General features: G+C 36.4%; 1 long non-coding RNA gene across 6 annotated transcripts; it reads right to left on the reverse strand.

Annotated features, from left to right (window-relative positions):
• Nucleotides 1–3525: 3525 nt before the first annotated feature.
• LOC113286490 lies at nucleotides 3526–6815 on the reverse strand. Of its 6 annotated transcripts, XR_003329329.1 has the most exons (11): nucleotides 6695–6815; nucleotides 6283–6488; nucleotides 5924–6170; nucleotides 5721–5814; nucleotides 5513–5619; nucleotides 5022–5100; nucleotides 4705–4841; nucleotides 4520–4612; nucleotides 4267–4336; nucleotides 3945–4062; nucleotides 3526–3815 (listed from the first exon to the last, which is right to left on the reverse strand). It is a non-coding gene; the product is annotated as an uncharacterized LOC113286490 (long non-coding RNA). The 6 variants fall into 6 exon arrangements; XR_003329332.1 differs by lacking the exon at nucleotides 5513–5619; XR_003329330.1 differs by having other exon boundaries at nucleotides 5513–5600; nucleotides 5721–6170.
• Between the last annotated feature and the right edge of the window lie 18264 nt (nucleotides 6816–25079).

A 25079-nucleotide genomic window follows, 5' to 3' on the forward strand; every position in this document is an offset into this window, starting at 1 on the left:
TATGGTCTCTTTACTTTTTATTTACACCGAACCTATGTTGTAAAAGGCGCTCGCTTAGGCGCTTTAGGCGCACAAGTCTCCCAAAGGATGCCTAGAATAAATAAGCGCCCAAGATGTACATTTATGTTGATTTCTAATGTTTTCTAACGCCTCGCCTACCGCCTAATACAACATAAAGTCACCCAAAACTAAACAAAAAAACTTAATTTACAGATAATTTATTCTCCATATCCATCGCGACCACTTTATTGTCTTTCCGACCTCCACAGTCCACCACCACTTTTTTTTTTAGGTTTTGTATCAAAAGATGTCTCCAAAATGTAAAAAATGTTATACCAAATCAAAACCCAAAAAGATGAATTTCGAGGCAATCGGAACAAAATGGTTCTTTTATACTGTACAATTAATCAAGATGGTCTTTTTTCTTTCCTTCCTAGTTTGAGTCCTAATGTATACTTTTCTTAAAACCAACCTAGAGAATGGGAAACGGGGTATCTAAATATTGTAAAATACTAAATTACCTTTTAAATAAATACAAAATCATTATTATTTATGTTAACAAATATTAAAAAAATTAATCAAAACCCATTTTTTTTCAATTTCCATCAAAATAAAAAATCTACAGTCTAATCACACATAATAATTGAATTCTCATTTTTTTTTGGGTATTGAAGGAATATTCCTCGACAAACAATTCAAGTGATTGAATTAAATCCCTTCAATCCGAACCTTTTAAGAGAAACTCAACAATGATTTAACTATGAATCTCTGAAATTTCTGCATCAAATTTTCTAAAAATCAACTATAATCGGTTTGTGTGTGCATTAGCGTAAACCGATTGTTGTTGAGGTTACAAGGAATCAGTTTTTATTGTACACCTGTATAAACCGATTCTGAGTTGATTTGATGAACATCAACCACAATCAGTTTATGCTAATGCACACAACCATGTTTGAATTTGTACAAATATCAAGAATCGATATATGTGTAACAGTAGAGAAAACTCGACTGTGAACAATCGGTTTATATTGTTAGAGCATTGCTCGGTCGAACTCACAAGTGTTGCTATCTCAAGCTTGTTGTCCAATTTAGTTGATCAAAACTATATCTTGATTTCTAGTCTACTTATAGCTACGTCTCGGATTAGGATAGAAGGTGTAGTTGAGCGTAAGACTTCACGGCGTTCACTATTAGAAGAACAAGATCCAATGAAGACTTTGGAAGAACTTCGATGACAAAAGGTATGTGGAGAGTAAAACTTATCTGTCACTCAGAAGTTTATTCAATTTTTTCTAATGAGACTAAGTCGTATAGCTATATAGACTTTATATCATGCACATTGAAATTTCGAGTCGAGTTTATCTCGTTAATATAATTCTCGAAATATGAGTTTAAATCTTAGGATGCTTCATCACCTACTTGACAACTTTGGTTATGAACAATTCATTTGTTGGAAACTAAATATTAAGACAAGTTGATCATGTGAAAATTACCTTGAATATATTACATGATTTATGTGAGACAGTCATTTGATGTTAACTCGGGATGTTTCGTATTGATCAAATAATCATTTGAAAATTACTTGAAGCTAGTGGTATGCGTAAGATTACCATTGTTGTTCCTCTGAGGATGTTTTAAATTGATTATCGGGAGTTTGATTGTATGGGTCCCGGTATGGATATAACACAGTATGCGTACCCACTATGCGAAATGTGAAATACTAGTTGAGTCTGGAACTCTTGTTTGGAACTGTGTTTGCGAACGAGTTTGACTGTATGGGTCCAGAACTCTTGTTTGCGAAAGAATTTATCTGTTGGGTCCGGAAATGTAGTTTGCGAACTGTGTTTGCGAACGGCATAACTACGTAAGGTCTGGACTGTAGTTTGCGAACTCAGTGGTTAAGTTCTAAAAAATGCAGTTATGAAAAGTTGTTAACATAATCCGTATGAAAACTAATTGTCTACACTCATGAACTCATGTTCATTTGCATACTAAAGTCCCTGAATTTTCAATGCCTTTATGCGAACTCACTTTGAAAACCGTTGCATTAGGTTCATGAATTGGTTCTAGTGTACGTACTTTGTACACATTCGAACCAAGCCGAATTTGTTTCAAAGGCTTCACATATATTTCCATGAGATATTGAACATTTGAACAACTCTCTTAAAATACATTTTAGATACATTTGATCATCTATCAAAATTGGTTGATTATCACATTGAGTCTAGAAATGTTTGATGAAAACAGTTGAGCCAAAAGTGTTGATATGGCTAACTTCGGTTAATTGTTATTAAGCCAACTCATTATACACGTTTAGGTACGTTCCATCCATGCCTGAATATGAGTATATTTCATTTGTGTATATCAAGCTAAACCATCTAACGATGGAGATTGATTGATTATTTTCTAAGCAGACTTAACTTGAATCTCAAATCAGGTTTTCATCTGACGGTGAATATTGATTTCTATGTTATAAAAATATCTTAGCTTTGATTGAAGAAACCTTGATTTGAAATACTATAGAGTCCCGTTGTCACGCGCGCATCCGCGTGACATCTTAAATGAACTTGCGGCTGGTAGCCGTCCGATTCATATCATCTTCTTAAGATCGATTCCAATTAAGATATTTTATTATTTTATAAATATTCTAATAGTTAAACACCCATACGATATCAATTTAATTGAGATATATACCCTCTTCCTTCTGGCTTCTAGATTTTTCTTCATCTCATCATCAACGAAAATAGGAAAACATGATTCTGCAAAATTTCATTCTATTAACATACACCCTAACACCCTGAAATATTTCTACCAAGGAGAGCGAGTGAAATGAAAGATAAATCGGATTGGTAAAGACTCCATTCATATTTCTCAAAATCATCCAATTGTTTTATCATCAACTAAATCAAATGTTCCAAGTTTGGAGATTTCAATGGTACTTGGATTATATATAATTTTAATTGGTATTTGGATTAGTTAACATAGGATCATTAGCCTAATTAACCTTTAAAGTCAAAAAAGAAAAGATCATTAGCCTCTTTTCTTTCTAGCTTCAGAATATAAGTTTTGGAGAATTTACACTACACCAAATTATGGGATTAGAAACAAAATGAAGACGTTATGAATCGGGGTTGTAACGGCCATTGCCTATTTCAAAAGTTGGTATTACAATTTTCTAGTAACGGCAATGCAGCCTTTGCGGTTTTAGCGGAGGTAAATCTCAGATCACAAGTCAAGAAGGGTGACCTGGATTCACTAATCATTGGGGTTGTAACGGCGTTAGTAACAGAGGGGAATCGTTACGAATTGACACGTGGTAACAGCTGAGAGCCGTTACAAAATTTTTGTAACTATGGGTCGTAACAAGTTCGACCGTTACGAAATTTTTGTAACCGCAAAAAAATTACTGCTGGTCAACCTTGACCAGGTCAAGGTTGACTGGCAGTTCATTTTCTGTCGGAAATAAGCCGGAATTCTAAATTCAAATACCCTGCATACACCTTTCAATACATTCATAATCCACACTCAACAATAATTTCTTCAATCTATTCACATCACATTCATTCAATTCATATCAGATTCATATAACAAAAGAACTGAAATTTAGCTAAGTACCAGATTTTTTTTTGTTAAGTATCAAATTTCTAAGGGAATACATGGAAACCTACTAAGTTCCAAATTTCTAAGGGAACACATAGAAACTTATCAACTTCCTACAAAACTTACAAAACTTGAATACATGCATGTAACTTACAAAACTTCAAGATGGTTTGTTCTCCATCCTTTCTGATCAAATAGAGCATCATTCAAATAACCTGCGAACATAAAATTTTTGTATACTTAGATGTTGGAAGTAAGCGATAGAGTAAGTATCCCATATGAAAAGGGAGAAGTTATGAAGTTATTGCTGCAGAGAAGTAAGAGAACTGGAGCAGACAACTTACCGCAACTAAGCTTTATATCCTTTGCAGGCTTACAACATGATGGTGTCAATGTACATAATCAAGTACCATAGCTTCAACTGCAACCAGTTACAGCGCCATCTTATAACCAAAGAAACATCTGCAATAACCCCCGAACACAAATTTATGTATACTTAGATACTAGAAGTAAGCAACACAGCAAGTTATGAATTTCTCCTTCCAGGCTTGCAGCATGATAATGTCAATTTCCAGCAAACTTATCACACAAAACATAGAAACCATTTACGATGTTTTCAAAGACAAAGACGACCAATGTATAACAAGTTTCTTACAAAAAGTGTACCTCGGCCGTGTTTGCCATTGAAGACATCGATGTACATAATCAAGTACCATAACTTCAACTGCAACTGCAACTGCAACCAACACATGTATAACATCTTCAACAAAAATTCAAATTCTAAATCATTGACAGCACTTTTAGTGATTCATTGCTTTGTTAATTTGCAGGTCAAGAGTTTTAAGAGATTCACTCCTAGTCATTCATTTATATTCTGGTAGTATAGAATATGAAATTAAGAAAGGAAAAGATACTTAACTAGTTAACTGCAACTAGGTAAGATGAAGCTTCATAAGTTGGCACTATCTTTGTATTTCATGTAGATTCTGTCAGGAAATCAATCCAATTGGTCCTGCAACAAACCAAAGTCGATAAACTCTCTCATTAGGGTAATACAGTCGTAAGAAACATGAAATTTAGCAAGTATACAAGTGAAGTACAAACCATGACCACCAGGTAATCTAGCAGGTATACAAGTTGATGCGAACCCCACTGTAGTTCACTTTCAGAGATAATGCCACCAATTTAAATTGCTTCAGGGAATAAGCAAGCTAAGGTACCGATAATGTCTTTGCAAGAGCCTGTCACAGTAACAAAATTTAACACAATGACATGAGGAACCTCTGAATTCATTATTTCCATTCCACAATTTGAAGCATTTCTTGTATTTAAACTTCATGTACATTTAACCCATCTATTTTACTGGAGCATCAACATAATATTTAAAGCTACCGTAAGAGAAGCTGAGAACTGTGACTAACCTGTCTTTACATAGTCGTACAATCCAAAATCAATTGCTTTTAAGGGCAAAGTGCCATCTTCTGTACTAAACAGGAAATTCTGCAAGCACAAGTATAGTCAAAATAAAAATAAGGATAAATAGTATGGTTAGATGGTCCAATCAAAAGGTAAGAACAATAAACGACATTGATCAGTTATAACTTAACATGTTTTGGACACATATTTATGGTATTGGCACGCCACTTCCCTTTCCTTCATTATATTATCTTAAGACAATGACTAAGGAACACATTGAGACCATTTGTTAACCTTGGATGCCATGCCAAGCTTAGTACAGGCGAAATGGTCATAAAATCAGAACCACTTGAAAGAGGGTGAAACGTTCCGTAGGGGAATAAACTCCTGAGAGAATGTTTTCAATGAGAAATATCCTCAGAGGTTAAATATGGCCAGGAACAAAGAACTATACTATGCAAATCTCAGGATCGAGTTCAAAGAATGAGGGAACTACCTATGGTTTGAGGTCACGGTGAACCGCTCCTTGGAGATGACAGAAGGAAAGAACATTAAGAATCCAAATGTTTAGCCTTTATGACTTTCTGTAAGCATTTAACACACCTAAACATAACCGATTCATTACAACAAATCCCCACCAAATTTCAATCAACCCCAAGCAAAGGCTAACGGTTGCAGAGTTAACATAAAGACAATAGCATTACCTCCCCGCTTGTCCCGAAGGTAGTAATCTACTGTCATCGACTACAAGACCTTTTAATTTAATTGAAAACTTTTTCTTTCACAGAATTTCTCCCTCTGTCACCAACAAAAAGAACAGAAACACAAGATAGGGTAAGCTATATCAATATATATCAACTGCAAAGCACACAACCACTGACAAAATGACAAACTTTCTTTAACAAACCACATAGAAAATGTTAAGCTGCATTAAACTTTGTTACTCATATAGTTCTCATACTAAGATTTTGCAAGTTAATCTTCATCATAATCAATATCCAGTACTACACAAACATATAAGCCCTGTTAAAAAGAAAAAATTCACTTCAGTATTCCATTTCATAACCAATTATCAGATCCAGAAATTGATCCAACAGCAGCTCCTCTAAAAAATCCACTTTTAATTTTTGCCATGAAAGTTAAGACTGACCCAACTGCACTCAATAGAAAATATAATTTCTCATCAAAATCCAAACAATTCAGAAATCAATGAAAAATAACTAAACAGGGACATCCAATCAGTTAGTTATGATGATGAACACTTACATAGTTCCAACTCTGACCAGTTCTTCAAAGTTTTAATTTTGATGAGCAACACAAACCCCAAAACCATATAAAAAATCTAAAATCAGTTCATATTTCCAAACCCTAAAATAAAAATTAACATAAAACCCTAAAATCAGTTCATATATTGAAACTTATCCCTTTCTAAGTTTGCAGAAATTCTTCAATGTTCTTCGGTTCTTCAAACCCTAACATGAAATCAAGAAAAGAAAATCGAATTAGATTTGATTGAAGAAGATTAACAAATCGAAACTAAGATGAAACAAATCTTATTAGATTCACGGATTAACAAAATCCTATTAGAAACAAATCGAAACCATAAAAACCAGACGATTGAAAAGCTTAGAAACCCTAAAAATCGAAAAACTTATTGAAGAGATCGATGAACACTTACACAGATCGATGAATAAAGAGATTTATGTGAGATTTTTGTGATGATTTCATCGACTCATCGGTTGAGAGGAAGAGAAAAGAGGCAGGAGCAGACGAGAAAAAAAAAAGAGAAATGAAAATGAAAATGAAAACTCGATCTCGATTTCATTAGGGTATATCCTCAAACTCACGCATGGGAGGAAATATCCTCAAGCATTACTATCTTGGGTGGAAACAAAATAACACGCATGTGAATGACACACACATCAATTCCAAGTGTTACGACCCATGTGTGACCAAGCGTGTGATTGGCACGAATAAATAAAAAATCGTAACGGCTGCCCTCTATTACGAATTCTTGAAATATTTGTAATGGCTCCTTCTTGTTACAACTTTTTCGTAACAAACATTTGTAAGGGAAATTCGTAACCTGCTAGTAAGCCGTTACAAATTTTAGTTACTAATCCCATAATTTTGTGTAGTGTTATTCATGAATCATATAAAAAAAACGTTAATGATATATGCTAAAATCGTTACATTTTTTCAAGATCGTCATTTATATTGCATTTTAGTTTTTTTTTTTCTTCTTTGTCTAAAATCAAAAGATCAGTTGATTTTCTTCTAAATGTAAAATTTTGAAAGAATAAAGGAAGAAAAACCCATCATCGTTATCATCAACATCATCAAGACCCAAGTAAGAAAAACAAAATTAACTAAAACCCCATTTTTATTCGGCACATTCTAATTCGATTCTTTCCTCACCCACTAATTTCGATTCTTCTCATCCTCAATCACAACAACAAATCCAATTAAAAAATTCGGTATCTTCAAATATTGGTAATGGTGGTTGGGAATCTTGGGATGATGAAGAAGAAGCTGAACGAAAAGGCAATTTGGGGAAGATAATACGCTGAAGAACCCTGAATTTACTAAGTGACTTTATATTGCAGAGGGTTCATTTCAAATTAAATAGAAAATTAAGGAATTTTAGTTAAAAACTATTCATAAAATAACAAAATAACTTAATTGGAATATCTCAAGGGGATGATATCAATCGGACGGCTGCCAGCCGCGAGTTCAATTAAGATGTCACACGGATGCGCGCGTAACAGCAGGACTCAAGACTATATAAGGAGAAACTCTGGCAGCTGGGAAATCTAATCCCGATACTTTTGTGTGTCCTAGTTGCAAACTAGAATTGATTCTCCATTAACCTAGGTTTGCAGTTCTTCTGAAAACCATTACTAGGTTTAACGACTTAAAGATTTTGCTTGGGATTCGTGAAGCTAGGTCTAACTATTTTATCTATAGTTGTGTATCTTGATCTTACTATTCTATCGTATTGTGTTTAATCTTATCTAAGATTATCTCGAGGTTTATCTTTGATAGGTAATATATAAAAATTAATCACAACAGTTCTTCGTCTCAGACTCTTGTGATTCTGGAATAACTTCTTATGTAAACCAGTTAAGTTATTGTGAGGTGACTAATATTATAGACTGCTCTTCCGGAGACATAAGACCGGATTATTAGTAGTGTTTCTTGTTCACCTTGATCTTTATCTAAAGACGGAAACCAAAAATAAGAACAGACTTATCTGTGGGAGACTGATTTGTTTATAAGTCTTCGACTTTGGGTCGTAGAAACTCCTAGGATATAAAGGACGTTATATAATGGAATCAAGTGTGCATGGTCTTGCGATATTCAAGAGGCGTAAGGAACGCGATTGTACCTTAATTGGTGTGATACTGGGTTAGAGCTCAACTACATTCTAGTCCGAAGTTATCTTGTCAGTAGGCTAGAGTCTGTAGCGGCTTAATACAGTGTGATGTTCAAGTCTGGACTAGGTGTCGGGGTTTTTTCTGCATTTGCGGTTTCCTCGTTTACAAAATTTCTGGTTTCTGTGTCCGCATTATATTTTCTTTATATAATTGAAATCTCACAGGTTGTACGTTTTTTAATCACAGTTGTTAAATCCGACCTTGTTTGTTGGATAAAACTTGATTGACACTCGGATATAGGTCTTTGGTGCCATATGTGTTTTTCTCACATCAACCAGGTTCACGAATTCCCATCTGTTTGATTAACTGATTGTGTTGAGAAAGAGATAAAGCTCTTTGATATCTTTCCTTGATTGAGTTTCATTAAGTTGTTACTCTCGGAAGTATATTGGAGTTTAGTCCATACAGATGCCGAACGAAAAAGTTGGATGGTTGTTGTACCCCCACATTTTCATATATATGTATATGTGTATATATATATAAGTATATGAAAAGATTAAAGATTTGATGGTCATAGAGAAAATTTTCCAAGAATATCAATCGGTTCACGTTGTGTAACATGTAATCTGATTTTATGTTCGCATTTCCATGTAAAATTTTGTCTCCACAATCAGATTACATATATACATATACATAAACCGATCATGTAATATGATCAGTTTCTACGGTGATGAACAACGTCGACCGATTGAAGTTCCCAAATTGGGGACTTAACCCAGAATCGGTTTATGTGGTGCTATCGAATAAACTGATTCTGGGCTAAAATTTTGAAACTTTGTCCATGTATGGGTGGTCATAAGATGCACCCACTTCTTCATCACTATTAGAGTCTTCATCATCGCTATAAAATTTCATTTTTGCAAACAAAATCACAAATCCTAGTTTTTCTTTTTTTTTCTCTACTTATTCTTCTTTTCCAAACCTTGAAAAGGCTATGAATTTCTACTTTAATCCTAATACTATAATTAAGCTCAAACACTAATTAATTTAACTAGTATTAACTTAAATAATCATCACTAATGAATAAGGGCATATTAGCCATTAACATAAATAGGTAGATAAGGGTTTCTAGAGATTATTTCTTATTGATCTTTTTTTTCTTTTCGTAATAGACCCCAAATAAACACACTAGGCCCCAAACTAAGAAGTTTTTTTTCATTATATATCGCAAAAGATAATTTTTTACAATAACATCGAACCAATCATTCACGAGTCATCGATTGTAATGCAACACTATGAGACTGATGGCTACAAATATTAGATGATACTCCTTCCGTACAACATATATTCGCGGAGGGGGTCTATTCGATCTCTTAGATTAGGAAAAGTACATTAAATTCATAACTTTTTATGTTTTTTCACGTTATGACTTTGTCCTATTGATAACGCGATTATTTATTTACCATAAATAAGGGTATGTGTGGAAATATTCATCTTGGATATAGTATTCCGCCTATTTAATGGGACAAGCAAAATTCAAAATTCTGTGTTATGCTTGTGTGTTAGGGAATGGGAAAGGATGCTTTTTCTGTTCCATTTTTTTTTCATATGTTGTATCACTTTCCATTAGTATCAATTGTTTTAGCTTGTGTTAATAAGAAAGAACAATTTGTAATCTAATGGAATTCAACACAAAAAAGTGAACAGATGTATTATAATAATTGAACAAAAATTTAATCTAAGGTTTCTAATTTGATGGCGTTTTAATGAAAATGGGAGATTAACGAAAAAGATAATAAATAAAAGTTCTAATAGTCGTAGTTATATATCATATATATTTGACTTTTGTAGGTGGTAAATAGGAAAAATCAAAACTGAAAAGTAGATTGATTTTAAAAATTGTAAGAGGGATGGAAAATAGGAACCTAGTTAGTATGTTCACGAACTATACACGTATAATTCGTGAATTCGTCTGTGTCATCCGAATCCGTACATATTGTTTGTATAACCGGAACCCTGACTATGATTCGCGAATTTCCAGCTTAAAACGAATTACCGAATCATACGGTCCGTATAATACTTTGCCACATCATCATTAAATTATCATAATTTATTATATTTTTGACTTTTAAAATTTTACATACACCAATACCAACGAAGCATACGTAATTTGCTGATTTTAATGCACATATCATATTTATGATCCATGTCAATTATTAAATTATAGTACCTAAGGAGAAATTATATTAAAAATAATTTTTTAACAGGTTAATATATGTCGAATTTTGTATGACAAATTTATAACTCTAAAACGAATTATACACGTACGCATGTCTTTTCATATTACTATTGATCACTAATCGTTAACCGAATTTTTGACAGAATTTGACTTTTACGAATACGTATAATACCTATATGTATCTCGTTCCGAACGTTTTCCATATCCTGAATTGCTAATTAAGAACATCAATAGTAGAGACGGGAAAAAGGAAAATCTTTTTAGCAATCCACAGTGTGACAATCTTCTTTTTTTTTATATGTATGTATGGCACTGATAGCCATCCCTGTGGATACTCTGACACAAGGGTTCTATGCACTAGATAGTAAATACAATAGATGCTTAAAAAATAAGTAAATGTATGGTCATTGTAATCCAACGTATCTAATCTTTCATGTTCTATTGTCGCAATTTCATAACAAAAATTAATATAATTTTTTTATAATTTACCATGTTATACCGATTAATCATGAAGAAAAGGAAAAGGAAAACAAAATCAGTCGGTGATTTTACAAAAGTGGTTCAATTATTATCGCTGATGAAATTGACGACAAGCTGTCGAAATGGTACCCTGATAATTGTCGGAAACATTTTTCTTCACGGGTGCTTTTCTATTCACTTGAATCATTTTATTGAGTCTCGTCTCATGCTTTCGGAAATTTGTTCTTTTAACAAGATACTTATTACAGGGGTTGTTGAATCTATTAGAGGGCTTCACCGTGATCCTAATGTCTGGTGAGTTGGTTAGGGGTGTCCTAAAATTATAATAAATGTCTAAATTATCCTTTCATCAATTAAACCTTTAAAACATAACTCTTTAATTCTAATCATCAACAACAACCCAAAATCAATCATCATCAACAATAATTTAACAATAACCCAAAATCAATCATCATCGGCAACAATTTAAAATCAATTATCATTAATAACCCTTCCACCGTCCAAACCTAAAAAAGAAAAACAAACCCAATTATCTAACCCTAATCAATGACCCAAAATCAATCTATTGCAAATGAGATCGAAGTATGTTGCTTTTTTTTAATCAAGTTCGAAAAAAATCGATTTTAGAACCAGTTACGGTTGGCGTTTTGGTTTTCAAAAGCCAACCGTAACTTGTAACAGTCGGACTCAGTGAGTTACGATTGGTTTCAAAAAACCAAAAGTATGAGTTACGGTTGGCATTTTGGTTTTCAGAAGCCAATCGTAGCTCGTTACAGTTGGTTTGAGTGAGTTACGGTTGATTTCGAAAAAGCCAGAAATATGAGTTACGGTTGGTTTCGAAAAACCAAAAACACGAGTAACTGTTCGATGTAATGAGTTACGGTTGGTTTCAGTGAGTTACGGTTGGCTTTAGTGAGTTATAGTTGGCTTCGGAAAATAAGAAAAACAACCGTAACTTTTTTACAGTTGGACACGTCAAATAATTTTCAACCGTAACTACATAAGAGTTGATTAGTCATTATTGAAAAAAATTGATAAAGGACTTTTAAATTACCATCTAATGACGGATTTTATCCAATTATAACAGCCCCTCAAATAAATTTCACAACACCAATAACAAGATTCTTTAACGATCAGTTGTTTTTAAATTGCGGTAAAGCCTTAGATAGCTACCGGGGATTACGTGCTTAACGCCAATATTTTGATAGTATACTAGTACGGTGTTGTGCCTGTGTATGATGTGTATAATTGATACTCCCTCCGTACCACATATATAGGCGGAGGGATCAATTCTTTTAGATTCAGAAAATTATTTTGAATTCATCATTTTTCATGTTTTTTCTATTTTTACCCTTTGCCTTGTTACAAACACAATTTTCTATGTATAGTAAAAACTCCATATATTAATACACTTGAGACCAAACAAATTATTAATATATAGAGGTTGTTAATATATGGAAGTTATTCTCTATATGATTTTACAAGTTGGGACTAAATTTTTTATTAATATATGGAGTATCAATATATAGAGTTTTTACTGTACAATAAATAAGGATATTTGTGAGAAAATTCATCTTAAAAATAGGACTCCGCCTATCTATTGGTACAAAGAAAATTCAAAATTCCGCCTATATAATAGGTACACGTTAAAAAAAAAATATTCAAAAAAAAAATGATGAGATACTCATGTGAGATAAGAAGTGTTTTCAGATTTTCTCTCTCTCACACTAGACTCTGCAGAAGAGAGAGACGGAGAAGAGTCCGTAAGAGTGCCTTTCTCCTGTGCGTTACTCGCTGCAAGAGAGAAATTAAGCCCGGTGGTTGTTTTTGATTTACAAAACGTTGAAACAGGTCCATAAACCAAAAAATCAATGAATTATTGGTGGTGGTGGTGGGACAGTGATAGAGGTAAAAATAAAATGTAATACGTTTTTGTAGTATTTGAATCTTTAGTAGGGGAATACTATTGTCCAGCAGTGGAGGAGGACAGACAGTTGTTCATGATTGATTTTCTCTTTTTTTCTGAAGCATATTTATGTTTGTCGGATATTGATATATGTTTGTCACCAATATTCCTCTTTTCTTGTTTTTGACGATGATGATTTGGTCAGTAGTACTCACCGGTACCGGTGATTGCTCCGCGACTGATTTGGGTAGTCCGGATCTGACCTAAATAGGTTTTTAAGAAGCTCGGTCAGCCTGTTTTGGTCGTTCACTGTGAACGGAGCAGGTAAGCTATGAGCGATCTGATTAGCTGGAAAGATGGAAGGGCGATGTGTAATTACCATGGATCCTAACTAATTAAGCATGCAAGGAGCCAAGCTAGTTGGACAGACCGACCAAGTTGAGCGGTCATAATTATTTCGCGACTGTCCTGGGCATGTCAGGTTCAAACCTAAATAGGTTTTTTACACAGCTCGACAATCCTATTTTGGTCGGTCACTGGGAGCGGAGCAGGTAAGTTATGAGTGACCTAATTAGCTGGAAAGATAGGAGGGTGATGGGTAGTTACCGTGGATGATAACTGATCAAGCATGCAAGGAGCCAAGCTAGTTGGACATGCCGACCAAGTTGAGTGGTCGTGATCACCCCGCGACTGACCAGGGTGGTGGTTTTCCAAAAGTTGTTGTAGTTGTGGTAAAAACTGGGTTCTTTTCAGACTTGTGAAGGAAATAATTTTTAGACTTAATAAAAATAAAGATAAAACAAATTAAATTCAAAGGTGAAGTAAATATTATGGAAAGACCAGGGTTCAGGATTTCACCATACACCAAAATTCATGTGATTCAATGATAATTCTTATCATGCAATTCTAGACATTATAATTCCAATCAAAAGTAATTGTTATTTTAATCATTGCCTAAATCAAATTTTCAAAACATCCATTGTTAATCACAAGCATGAAATATCAAAAGCAATAAACCAAGCATATTTCATCAAGAGAAAACACAATTAATTAATAAAAATCATTTATTCAATTTTCATTCGGTGCAATTAATCATAAAAGGATTGCATAAATAAATTTAAATGAATTTTACCACATAACTTTTGGAAGAATGGCTTCCTCCATCACCCCTGGGATTGGGTTTAGCTCCTCATCCCGAAAACACACTCACAAGATAAATTCATGGCTAAAATAGGTGTTTTTATTGATGTATATAAGATGAAACAAGAATTAGCAACGCTGTAGAAGTGTTACAGCGTCACTGTTACAAAGGGGTAAGTGCTAATGAAGACTGCTGTAATCGATAAGCCTTTACTGTTGTAAAAGAACGACACTGGTATTGTTATTTAAGACTGCTGAAGAACGACTGACCATGTGAGTCTGTTCTTCGTGTTCTTGAAGCTCTTCAATGGCAGCAGCAGCAGCACTGTCTTCTCTGTAATCGCTTCTCCTCGGCTCTCCTGGACTCTAAACTCTCTCCTAAGGTTTTCTAACCCTTCTATGATGAAAACACAACTATTTATAGCTATCCAACTCCCTAGAAACTCGATCAAATCCGAGAATAATCTCATTATTCTTCTCGGGCAGTTTGGAGAAAAATCACTTTCGTGTTGATTCACGTGGTTCTGTTGGCTATCCTCTCATATCCAAACTATTCTCTGACTTGGAATGAACTGAATTGGTATATATCCACGCAAGAATATCCCATAAATCTCTCAGACCAATCCCAAACCCTAAACAGAGAAGCCGTATCCTGTTGGGACTTTGATCAATTATTCCGACTTATCCATCCCAATTGGATGGGTCTAGACGATTGCATTAGGCCTGTTATGTCTTCTAGATTCCGTAGGTACCAAATACACCCGTTTAATCTCCTCAGAACTCGCTAAGAATTCAACTCCAAAACTGTTGTCGCTGCAGCCAATTCTTCCCGCCAATTTCTGTTTTGAATTTTGAAGATGACCTCCCCCTATCCAGTTCAGGGGTACGAATAGTAAGTTGGGATGAAATATAATTCCTGGGGTGGAAATAACCAAATCTTGGGTGCCTTGAGTAATTTTTCTGGGATGTTTTCCGGACTTTTTCGGGCTTCCTCCGGGGTATTTCTGGGGTACTTCCGGTATACTGTCAACGGAGCTCCAAACGCCATATTTTAGCCAATTTCGCCGCAAAAGCTTATTTCTCCAAAAACACCTACAAAGACATAAAATAACCAAATAAGTACAAAATCGAGCACTAACAATATATAAAATTGGGACAAATTAGACAAATAAATGCGTCTATCAAATACCCCCAAACTTATTATTTGCTAGTCCCGAGCAAATCAAAACTACAAAATAAAATCCTAACTCACTGTCGCAGGCATCGTCGATTGCATTTAGCGTATGCAATAAGCCTTTAAACCCCTAGGTGTCCCTAGTGGCCGAGTTATAGTCTCGGGAGGGCTTACAAGAGATATACCCACAAAACCTTAATACTCCAGATCCTAACTATCTATAACGAACCTTGGAAGGCACTAAAGAATCTCCTCGTTGGCATACTTATTGACTACAAGAGGAAGTACCCTGATGCGAAATTCCAATTGATGTACACGAGTTTGCACTCAAGCATACTAAAATTCATATATAAGTGACAGAGCTCTACTCAGATAGTTGCACTATAGACATCATATTCGGAGTCAAACTAATCACATGGAAAGATTAAGAGATGGATATAGAAAAACATAGATGGTTTTGATGTTTACTAAGTGAACGACGTTTCCCATATCTGTCTGAAGGCCTCCGCCAAAATGAACCTATCCTAATGGATTGAGATACTAGTCTGACTAATATCAACACACTGGCATATACAAGGGTACCAGTGGTCGATAACCTAACTCTAGGTCAACACAACTGGCATATACAAGGGTACCAGTGGTCGACTTTATTGAATTTTCCTTTTGGTCGAATGATCTGGTCTCAATTTTTTTTTTTTGGTAACTCAATCACTCTAATTCATCCTAGCGTTGGTAACAACTTGAATCATGGGCCCCACCTATCACTTAGAGAAACATGGTTTAAAAACAAAATAAAATAAAATAAAAATAGAAGTGAAAAGGACTCAACGAGATATGGTGAAACTATCATGTTATTTCTAACACCTGAGATCTGTGCTTTCATGAATAGACTCTTTATATGTTTCCATCTATTCAGATTGGTTCCTCAACTCCTACAACCAAAATTCTTCCATCCACTTAGATTGGTCAGTGCCATCCTAAATACGCATAAATTTCTAGGATCTGGAGTTTATTTATTCATACTACAACTAAAAAGTTTCTCCCATACCCCGAAACTTAAATCTAACATGTCCTCAATGTTCTAAAGATGAAATTAAAAGCAGAACAAGGAGAAACTTTTACCATTTGAAGCAAAAGAGATAATGAAAGATATTACCGTGTTTCATGAGATTGGATTACCTCCCAAGAAATGCTAAGTTAATGTCTTCAGCCAGACTTAGGAAAGATTAGGCACCTCGAAGCATATAGGAACAGTCGAAATAACTGTGGGTCTGCAAAACCAAAGAGAGATGACCAAAGAAACTGCAATAAACCAGAAAATGAACAAGACTAGCAACCCCTTACCTAGTTTCCGATTAAGATAGCTAGATCTAATTGTGGTTCAGGTCAGTTCTATAGAAGGGTCTAAATATATTTCGGCTGCAACTCCTCAAAAGAGATCCGAATTATTAGTCTAGAGTCTGTAAATACTCAAAGAGGAACTTAGAAGCACAGAATAATAACCTAAATAATTTAGGATCCTCTAAGTCAATCAGATTTGACTTACACACAATGACCAAAGAGAGTAGTGGTCATAAGCAAATGAGTCGATTCTAATTTCCTAAAGCATAGGTGAGTCTCACAACTAATATCGACACATTGGAATATAAACGTTCCCACAGTTGGAAGAAAACTATTTGGTGGGAAAACAAAGTCAATCTGGGGATCATAGCCTGGGCAAACCACATCAACCAGAGGATGGGTTTCTAACGACTGAACTTCTTCCTGGACATCATTAGGTTCGGGAAAACGAGTATGAAGGTAATCTTGTAAAATTGTCGAGGCAGAGATATCAAGTCCTAAGTGAAGGGAATTTCTGAGAGTTAAAGGTAAGGCACTAGGAAGGTGATAATCACCCCCAAACTTAGAGTTTTCAGTGTCTCTAGATAGACTAGTTACAATCTCCCTAATTTCTGGATCATTAGATTCTTGAAAATGGTCAATTGATTCTTCTAATTTATTATCAGGTAGTGCATCTTTACTCATCTCTACGGGTATATCTTCTTCATCTAATACTATTGTTTCTAAGTCACTAGACTCTAAAAAAGCATTTTCGGAATAAACCCGTTCCTCTAAACCACTATCGGCTTCGTAATCAAGAGGAAATACTACATCGTCTAAAACGGTGGTATTCCTAATAAAATCCTCGTCCTCTTGAATAGGTGAATAATAAAAATTATTTGGATTTGAAGTAGAAATAATATAATCACTATAAAGCTCAATTGGATTACTAGATTCCTGATCACTATGCCTACATATTTCAGATTCTTCATCACTACTATCCTCATCATCATAATAGTACGAAGATGATTGAACCTTACCTAAATAAGTAGTGTCTTTTATTCTAGCCTCGTCCTCTAAATTAGGCAAATATTCACTATTGATATCAAGGGTAAAATTAGAAACCCTATTTTGGAAATTTAGATTATTTCGAGCAGCATTAGCCAACTGTTCATTTTCTGCCTCTAGACGTGCCTGAATTTCACTGAGCATAACACTTATACGTTCACCACTCTCGTTTATCATCTCAGAATATCGTGTACAGTCTTCTTTTGAACTATTCATTGCAACTAAACGTTTATACGTCCTTTCAATCCGTTGTTGGGTCTCTTCTAGAGATGGAACAGGTTCAGAAATATCATAATCAGGACTAGTTTCCAAAAACGAGTAACCAGTACTATAGTGTTCCTGATTTTCTTGCTCATAAGACCAATTCGCGTGTGGATAGTAATTGGGCTCACCATGGTATGAACCATAACCTTGAAATGGTTGGCGTTCCCAACTACTATTCCCACCATGGTCATAAAAATGATGATGTCCATATTCAAATTCAGGTCGATACTCATTGTATTGGCTTCTATCATACCAGTTCGACATTCTTAATTGCAAGGGAATTCTACACAATCACAAACAAGGCTGACTCGACCAAATCAAACCTATAGAATCTAGCAAACAAAAAGCATGATGGCTCCACTTAGATTGTTTTCTAGACCAGCTTCTATTCCTTTGAAAAGGAATTCGTTACAATTTGAGCACACCCCTCTGGAACCAATCCGAGCTAATGTAAGTTGAATCGAGGCGAGGGAAGCTCAGTGGAGCTTTGATACCCAAAGCCTCACCGGTATTACAAGGCGGCGCGGTCACGCATTCAACTTACAGTAACCATCATGAACTTTGAAGTGTGCTTAAAGAGCAACCAATATTTTTCGAACGAGTTTCCTATTAAGCTCGTTACCCTATCGGTCTCGTTCTAATCAAATTTTAAGCTTGGGTTCACGTTGGGTTTCGTTTTCCTAAGGCGGGCAAGAAGGAAACGGTGATGAAATCCGAACCCTTATCTTGTATTGGCCAGTCCTTGCCCTTTACTAGGAATTTAAAAACAGTCCAAATTCGTCCTCAATCATTGAATCACCTTAAGAAATACAGTAACTCGCTTACAGGAGATTCGCGAGTGTTTTGATGGACTTACCTCCCGTACCAGACGGGGGATGAACCGTTGAAGTCGACTCGGGCCACGACTCCTATGTCATGTACGAACCCGAGGGGCCGAGGCGATATTGTAATCGTCGTCCTTCCCTGCAAACAGTTTATATTTTTTTTTTTTCTATATATAACCCTTCCGTAGGGTTTATAATTAAAATAAATTGTCCAAAGTCCAGAATAAAGTCCAAATAAAAAGTCCAAAAATTACAAAAATTATGACAAATAAAGCCTATTTACAAATTCTAAAAAAAATAAATAAAAGCTATATACAAAAAAAAATAATAGTAATAAAAATTAAATCCTAAAATAAAAATTTTGTCTTTTTTTTCTTCTCTATTAGCTTTTAGCTTTAAGCTTTTTGTTCCCAAGTCCTTAGTATTCCTCTTCGAACCTGCAAATCAAAGACACACCCAAAGAAACGTAAAAAGGAACAAATGAAAATAAAAAAAAAAAATCTAAAAATGCTACCTAAACACAAATCCCCGGCAGCGGCGCCAAAAAATTGGTGGTTTTTTACACAGCTCGACAATCCTATTTTGGTCGGTCACTGGGAGCGGAGCAGGTAAGTTATGAGTGACCTAATTAGCTGGAAAGATAGTAGGGTGACGGGTAGTTACCGTGGATCATAACTGATCAAGCATGCAAGGAGCCAAGCTAGTTGGACATGCCGACCAAGTTGAGTGGTCGTGATCACCCCGCGACTGACCAGGGTGGTGGTTTTCCAAAAGTTGTTGTAGTTGTGGTAAAAACTGGGTTCTTTTCAGACTTGTGAAGGAAATAATTTTTAGACTTAATAAAAATAAAGATAAAAAAAATTAAATTCAAAGGTGAAGTAAATATTATGGAAAGACCAGGGTTCAGGATTTCACCATACACCAAAATTCATGTGATTCAATGATAATTCTTATCATGCAATTCTAGACATTATAATTCCAATCAAAAGTAATTGTGATTCTAATCATTGCCTAAATCAGATTTTCAAAATATCCATTGTTAATTGCAATCATGAAATATCAAAAGCAATAAACCAAGCATATTTCATCAAGAGAAAACACAATTAATTAATAAAAATCATTTATTCAATTTTCATTCGGTGCAATTAATCATAAAAGGATGCATAAATAAATTTAAATGAATTTTACCACATAACTTTTGGAAGAATGGCTTCCCCCATCACCCCTGGGATTGGGGTTAGCTCCTCATCCCAAAAACACACTCACAAGATAAATTCATGGCTAAAATAGGTGTTTTTATTGATGTATATAAGATGAAACAGGAATTAGCAACGTTGTAGAAGTGTTACAGCGTCACTGTTACAAAGGGGTAAGTGCTATTGAAGACTGCTGTAATCGATAAGCCTTTACTGCTGTAAAAGAACGACACTGGTATTGTTATTTAAGACTTCTGAAGAACGACTGACCATGTGAGTCTGTTCTTCGTGTTCTTGAAGCTCTTCAATGGCAGCAGCAGCAACACTGTCTTCTCTGTAATCGCTTCTCCTCGGCTCTCCTGGACTCTAAACTCTCTCCTAAGGTTTTCTAACCCTTCTATGATGAAAACACAGCTATTTATAGCTATCCAACTCCCTAGAAACTCGATCAAATCCGAGAATAATCTCATTATTCTTCTCGGGCAGTTTGGAGAAAAATCAATTTCCTGTTGATTCACGTGGTTCTGTTGGCTATTCTCTCGTATCCAAACTATTCTCTGACTTGGAATGAACTGAATTGGTATATATCCACGCAAGAATATCCCATAAATCTCTCAGACCAATCCCAAACCCTAAACAGAGAAGCCGTATCCTGTTGGGACTTTGATCAATTATTCCGACTTATCCAACCCAATTGGATGGGTCTAGACGATTGCATTAGGCCTGTTATGTCTTCTAGAGTCCGTAGGTACCAAATACACCCGTTTAATCTCCTCAGAACTCGCTAAGAATTCAACTCCAAAACTGTTGTCGCTGCAGCCAATTCTTCCCGCCAATTTCTGTTTTGAATTTTGAAGATGACCTCCCCCTATCCAGTTCAGGGGTACGAATAGTAAGTTGGGCTGAAATATAATTCCTGGAGTGGAAATAACCAAATCTCGGGTGCCTTGAGTAATTTTTCTGGGATGTTTTCCGGACTTTTTCGGGCATCCTCCAGGGTATTTCTGGGGTACTTCCGGTATACTATCAACGGAGCTCCAAACGCCATATTTTAGCCAATTTCGCCGCAAAAGCTTATTTCTCCAAAAACACCTACAAAGACATAAAATAACCAAATAAGTACAAAATCGAGCACTAACAATATATACAATTGGGACAAATTAGACACATAAATGCGTCTATCACAGGGTGGTCAGGATCTAACCTAAATAGATTTTTATGCAGCTCGGCTAGCCTATTTTAGCCGGCTATTGGGACCGGAGCGGGGATATGACCGATCTGATTAGTCCATCAGGAAGTGAGGTGACAAGTAGATATTACGCGACCTGATTGGTCAGTCGCGGGAGGCATAAAGCCTGTCAAACTGGTCGGACAAGTGGTGCGGTCATCTCCTTTTTGGGAATGACCTAATCAATCACGGTTTGGCCTACCTTCCTTTCTTAACCGATTTCGACCCTAATTAGAGTTTTTCACCATCGACCACGGGTTTGATGAATTCCTAGTTTGGCTAGGCTTAGTCTCGACCAATAGGAATTGAGATATCGGTCATGTGCCAATTTTAAGGCAAAAATAATTCAATTTTGTATGTTAACACAAAATTAGGTTAAATAAACAAATTTTGTGTATTGACATAAAATTGAATAAATTAAGTTAATTTTGTGCTTCCAACCATCAAGTGGTTGATGGTTGGTATGATCCCTCCCACTGCGGAGGTAGGGGTTCGAACCCCGTAATTGCTAGAAATAACTCCTTGTTGATGGTGGTTTTTAGCTTAGGGTTAAAATCTTAAAACCTTGCATCTGATGTGACGTCACTCTTTAAGGAAACAGTGCCGTGAGTGATAACCTCTCCACTGACATATTTATTGAGTCGTTCAATATACTTACATGAAATTTATCCAGACTGGCGAATGTAACAACCATCCCAGATGTTCTGTAAATTTAAGGTATGACATGACGATTTGTGTTCGCTCGCAGCAGAGTAGCACGAATTTCCAAATATCAAGGATAAGGTCTTTGCATAAGGTATTCCATCAGAAAAGCATGCTCCTCTCTGGCAATGAACTTAAAAGAATTTTGTGTCAACACATAGAGTTCAATCAATCGCCCTTACTAACTTGCAGAAGTTAGGGTTTTGCGCCTCGCGCAGTATATCAGACCTTGCTTGTCGAAATTAAGCCTAGGCGAACTAGGTAATCAATCAGTCATGGATTAGATGGTGCAAAACCTTGCCCAGAATCAGAAAACAGGGAGCCACAGCAGCAAATGGAAGGCGTGTGGCCATGCCTTAGGCCAACTGGCGCCACTTGCCATCGGCCACGCCCCTTCCTAAACCGGCCTTATTTTTCTCGACCAATCGTGTCGCCTCAAATTAGCCACACGCACATAAGTTATGACTGAGCCCATACTTGCCGGCCCCACTTCCCATCGACCAATCAGGTCACTTTAAAGCCGCCACACTCTCACCAGAAGTGTATCCGCTCCGTATGTTTGGCCGGCCCCTTTCCTCGGCCAATCAAGTCGCTCCAAACTTGCCACCATACATTAAAGGCCAAACGCACCCTGCCGCGCCACAACCCTAACTGGAAATATTGATCACCATGCCAACATGTCACTCTTCCGCGGTAGCATGCCACTTTATCCTTAGCCACGCAGCCAAATCCTAGCCTTGGCCACGCCGCCAAGTCCTAATTCTTACCACTACGCCAAATCCTAACCTTGGCCACGCCGCAAATCCCTAATTCTTACCATGACGCCAAATCCTAACCTTGGCCACGCCGCCAAGCCCTAATTTTGGCCACGGAGCCAAACCTTAGATTTGGCCATGCTACAACGCCACAAGCGTGGCCATGCCACAACGCCACTGGCATGCCGCCACGCCACGGCTACTAGCATGCCGCTATGCCACACCACTGGCATGCCGCTATGCCACGGCTACTAGCATGACGCTATGCCGCGGCTACGCCATTAGCATGCCGCTATGCCATGGCTACGCCACTGGCATGCTGCTATGTCATGGCTCCACCAGGCGCTACTATGCCAATGGCACCACTTCTCTATACAAAAATATGTGGCCATAATCAACGGCTAGCCTTTCTCATGAGATGTAATCTCAGCCATTCAAGTTCTCCACCAAACTGACAGACTTGTGGTAAGTTCTAGGCGGCCGACCAAGGCAAGCCAAATAACATCACATGCTATTTTCCTATGGAAAAGTCTCTTGACTTTGACTTGCCACACATAGTAACCTGCTACACGTTTTCCACGAAAACACTCGAGACATCAAACATTTCACAAACTGGGGGATACTCATCAGGGTATTGGTCTGGCGGTTTACAACGTGCAGTGTGCAATGCGCCCGTTACAAGAAAGTGTCATGAAGTAGGACAATTAGTGGTGGTGAAAAGTAACGGTGTATACAATTCATTTCCTTCATCATGGAAGCGTAATGACTGACGGTTACACGAATTCACTTCCCTCATCATGGAAGCACAACGTTTGACGGTTAGACGTTACTCTATTCTTCCACCACTCAATCGTTTCCACTTCCTACGAAACCAGGGTACGTTTCAATATGACTTGTATAAATAGGCTTCACCTATTTTTATCAAACAACAAGTTTTGGTCGGCAAAAATACAGTATCTAGAAATCATCTGGTAGCTTTCAATTCTGCTAACCAGTTCTACTTCTGATACAAGTCATAAAACAAACCACACCTTCAGAATCAGCTATTCTAGTCTCAACACTCTCTTCGCTTCCCTCCCTAGACCAACCCTTCTCCTTCACTTTGTGATCGAAGCAAGCCTGGAACGACCATTTCTTGGTTTAGGCCAGGATTGTACAGATTGATCTCTCGAATCAAAAGTACTCCCGTGCAGTACATTGTTTGGGGTTTAGATTCGTTTCTCACCCACACACCCGAAATTACCAAAATCAGCAGAAATAGTTTTCACCCGTAAACAATTGGCGACCACGGTGGGAGATTAATCTCTTGGTTGCAAATTCAACTCTCAATTCCATCATCCTACCAGTAAATGCAATGCTTCGAAGCGCGTCGTCCAAGAAAAAGATGGATTCAGGAGAATTATGTCTGGGGACTAGAGATTATCCGCCTTACCGCGGATCAACATGAAGATGTTTCACAGAAAATAAAGAATGATTGGGGACTTTTCGCGGCAAAGAGGGCGTCGCATAAAGAGTCGGATTTACTCCCTGAAGATTCAGTGAAAAGCTCTAAAGTGAGTAAGTTCTGTCAGACAATGTTTACACGATCTACTGTTTGGGTTTTCACATTTGCAAAACCCGATAACCCAAGCATCCCATTATACTAAGGTCCATTCCATCTGAGTAAACTAATGTCACTAACGGTCAAACTGATGGTCAAAGGGTTCAAGATAATAGTCAACGGCTATGTAGTCAATATCGGCCGTATCGGCCGATATATCGGCGAAATTCCGGATATCGCCCTTGGAGCGATACGAGAAGCACTATATCGGCGATACGTTATCTGCCCGATAATATCGGCCGATATGCGCCGATACGAAAATTTTCGATAATCCGATATTGAATATTTTAGTCGTTTTAGGTAAAAACTAAGGGTGGTTGAGGTGTTTCAGATAAGGGAAGGGATAAATCTCGTTCTTCAGCCGATAAATTAAAGTGAAACGAAGAGAGATCGTGTTTTTCAGAAATTTTTTAATTCAACAGATCATGTTCTTCTTCTCAATCTTATAAGTGAAAGTCTCAATTTAAGGGTTTTTAATGGGATTGCAGTTGTGTATTAAGCTTTGGTTCAGGCTAGGTTCATGATTTTGAATGAATGTTGAAATTGGGTTTTCATTTTATGCTTCTGTAAATAATTTTTTGTGTGGTTGATGTTGTTCTGTTGTCTTGATTGTCTTGTTGATGGAGTTGTTTATATAGCAAGCGTTCTTAATGCTACTAATTGTTTAATGGATTTGGCATTGCCACACCACTATGTGAATATGAATTTCGTATGGTCTTAAAATTGTATTTTTTTGGAACCGATATTGCGCCGATATTTTAACGATAATATCTCCGATATAAAGTTGTAC

Source organism: Papaver somniferum, chromosome 6 (assembly GCF_003573695.1).
Source record: "Papaver somniferum cultivar HN1 chromosome 6, ASM357369v1, whole genome shotgun sequence".
Taxonomy (NCBI): Eukaryota; Viridiplantae; Streptophyta; class Magnoliopsida; order Ranunculales; family Papaveraceae; genus Papaver; species Papaver somniferum.